Here is a 3,199-nt window from a genome sequence, read left to right as displayed (position 1 = left end):
TCTGTAACTTAAAGTATATTACAGTATCAGTACTGTAACAGTGTATATTACAGTATATTACAGTATATTAGTACTGTATATAACAGTATATATTACAGTATATTAGTACTGTATATAACAGTATATATTACAGTATATTAGTACTGTAAATAACTGTATATATTACAGTATATCAGCACTGCATATAACAGTATATATTACAGTATATCATCACTGCATATAACAGTATATATTACAGTATATCAGTACTGTATATATTACAGTATAGTACAGTATATCAGTACTGTATACAACAGTATATATTGCAGTATATCAGTACTGTATATACTGTAACAAGTATATATTAAAGTATAACAGTATATATTACAGTATATCAGTACTGTATAACAGTATATATTACAGTATATTACAGTATATCAGTACTGCATATACTGTAACAGTATATATTACAGTATATCAGTAGTGTATGTACTGTAACAGTATGTCAGTAACTGTATATATGACAGAAATGGAGGAAACACATGAAGTATTTAAAAGTTTAAGGATTATAAGGCATCCCTTCAGGACCTGCACAGCACACTACCAGGATGTTGAAGCGATCTTAGAAATCATGGCTGACTCCTCCCACCCAGGGCATAAACTGTTTGAGGCCCCTTGGCAGGAGCCTGAGGTCTGGTGGTAGGCCAGAACCTCTCGTCACAAGGACAGCTTCTTCATTATGTTACTTTAAGATACTGCACTTTAAATTTCTGTGATTGTTTTCTATATAGCTTTGTCTTCTCCTATTGATGTGACCACTGCACTGCATTGCACTAAGTAATCTGATTACTTACTGTGGCTATTAAATGAATCTTGAAAACAAACAATAGAGAGAAACAGGCTGGACAGGCTAAAGGCTAATCCCAAAACTGAAAGCGTGTAAGGGTGTGTCTCCAGCCCCATAGTGAAAAATAGCATCAAGTTAAATTAGCTCACTATAAACTCACTGTTAGGACCACAGAAGCAGGTTGTCCCTATAGGAACAGGCCCGTTATAAACATGGACTGATTTGTCATTCAGCAGCAGTGAATGATCTTGGACAAAGATGAGCTTGAGAGAGTACAAAAGGTGTCATCAGGATTCAAATCTGAATCTTGTAGGTCTGTTGTGATCAAGTCACAGAGACATTCTGCCTTCATCTGGAGAGGAAACGCTGACATTAAACAAGTCTAGTCTGTCACCAAACCAGAAACCAGGTCTGATGCAGAGAAACCACAGACACATGAAAACAACATCATGTTTAACTAGTGTGAAAAAGCTTATTTTACAGTCTGCTGTTTTTGTTAAGAAATGGTCACAAAGCCTCCTGTTAGCATTGCTAGCCTCATGTTAGCATCACTGGTTAATAGTGAGAGTTAAAGGGAACTGAAGGTATTTCCCTCAAACCTGCAGGTAGGCAGCCTCAGAATTCGACTACTCAGTTCATATAGAAGTCCCCCCGCTCCATTCTCAAAGGCCCTACTTGTTCATTTAGCAATCAACAATAAAACAGCGCCCTCTCTGCTGTGGCTACAGGTGGAAACCCGTAATTACACATCCAGAAGAAGATAAATTACAGGCTCTGGCATGACAAAAATTGGTATTGTAAACTACACAACATTGAAGAACACAAATAGCCCAGTTCTACAACAACCTGGTGTTTAAACAGGACTAACACCCAAAACACTCCCCCCCCCCAGCTTGTAACCAATATATATCGCTTTTGGGGTGGTGTGTGGAGGATTCTGGTCAAAATCTCTACATTTTAGACTAAACTGTTGGAATTGTGGAAAAACTGTATCATTTTCAGGCAGCAAAGTGCCCTCTATGGGTTCAAACCTGCTTTTTTTGCCCTCCAAAATGCCAAAAATGTGGTTGTCTGTTACATCACAGCCAACTCCTCCCTTTCTCACTCATGTGAATTTGTTTTTTTCATGTGATCATTAGCTAACGCCAGAGCCATAATAGAAGACTTGCAACATCTCCATTTAGTCCAATGGACCTGTTTTTAGTGAGGATGAAGCAGGGCTGTCTGTTTGTGATGTACTTTTGAAAGGGTCAGACGTTTAAAGAATCAAATTGTATATTATCAGCTATATTTTATGCATTAAATGTAGCGCGAGCCCTTCCTGGGTGCTGGGACAACGCAAGGCGTTGTGGGTAATCAGGTACGGTGGCTAATGCTAGCGGCTAATGTTAGTTACCGGTATGTTACATGGCAGTAAAATGCCACTGAATGACCAAATTGATATCACTTTTACTAATTTCGAGTAACGCTGTTTCCATACGGACCACCAGCGTTGGTTAGTTGTTTATAACCTGGCTATATTTATAACGTACTCTGTCTCTGATACACTCTGATATAATGTTTTTCCTCTATGCAGGGAAAAGTGTCATGGCGCCGTTTCCAGTTTATATTTCCAGTCTGAACACAGCCAAAGAGTATAGTGAGACAAGAGGAGACGCTCTTCTGCTTCTTTCCTTGTTTTTTCAAATCAAGCAGAATGCCGTTTTGCCAGAAATCTGGGGGGGGAGTCCCCCTTTAAGGCAAGTACTGTTTTATTGTGATTGCTACATATATGAAAGAGTAGGGCCTTTGAGAATGGAGCCCGCAGGAGGAATTCTATTTTCCTTCCAAAAACACGGTATGTGCATTTTGGATTGATATTTCATCGTGTGGTGAGTCCCTGAAGCACAACATGTATTTCAGCGCCGTGAGATGTGTGTTTTAGTGGATTTTTAACAGCGATACCATTGGCCTCCATTCTATGGCGATAATGACTAACTTCACGACTGTATCTCACTGTATACTGCTGCTTGGACAATGCCGGTAAAGGCAGGGGGTATCTTGGCTATGTGGGGGGGATGTGGCAAATGAGCTAAACTTAAAAAAAAAAAAGTGGTGTATCCCTTTAAGTTTATTTGTTTATTTTAAAATGCTGTGCACAATCGCCTTTCCCCCTTTTTGCCTATACGAAGGCTGTGTGACCCTGACTGCTGTACGAGTATATTATTATAATACGGAGTACAGTAGCAGGGTCACGTTATGGGGCTTCCCAGGACCAGCCTAGCTGACGTTTCAAGCCATTGTGATACAGAGTTTAAGGATTCAGTGAGCTGGAGGACAGCGGCCTTGCAAGAGTAACACAGTGACACAACTAATTACTTGTACTTTTAGCAG

Source organism: Poromitra crassiceps (genome assembly GCF_964638095.1).
Source record: "Poromitra crassiceps genome assembly, chromosome: 17".
Lineage (NCBI taxonomy): Eukaryota > Metazoa > Chordata > Actinopteri > Beryciformes > Melamphaidae > Poromitra > Poromitra crassiceps.
The sequence above is the reverse complement of the archived record's forward strand: the minus strand, read 5'-3'. Positions refer to the sequence as shown.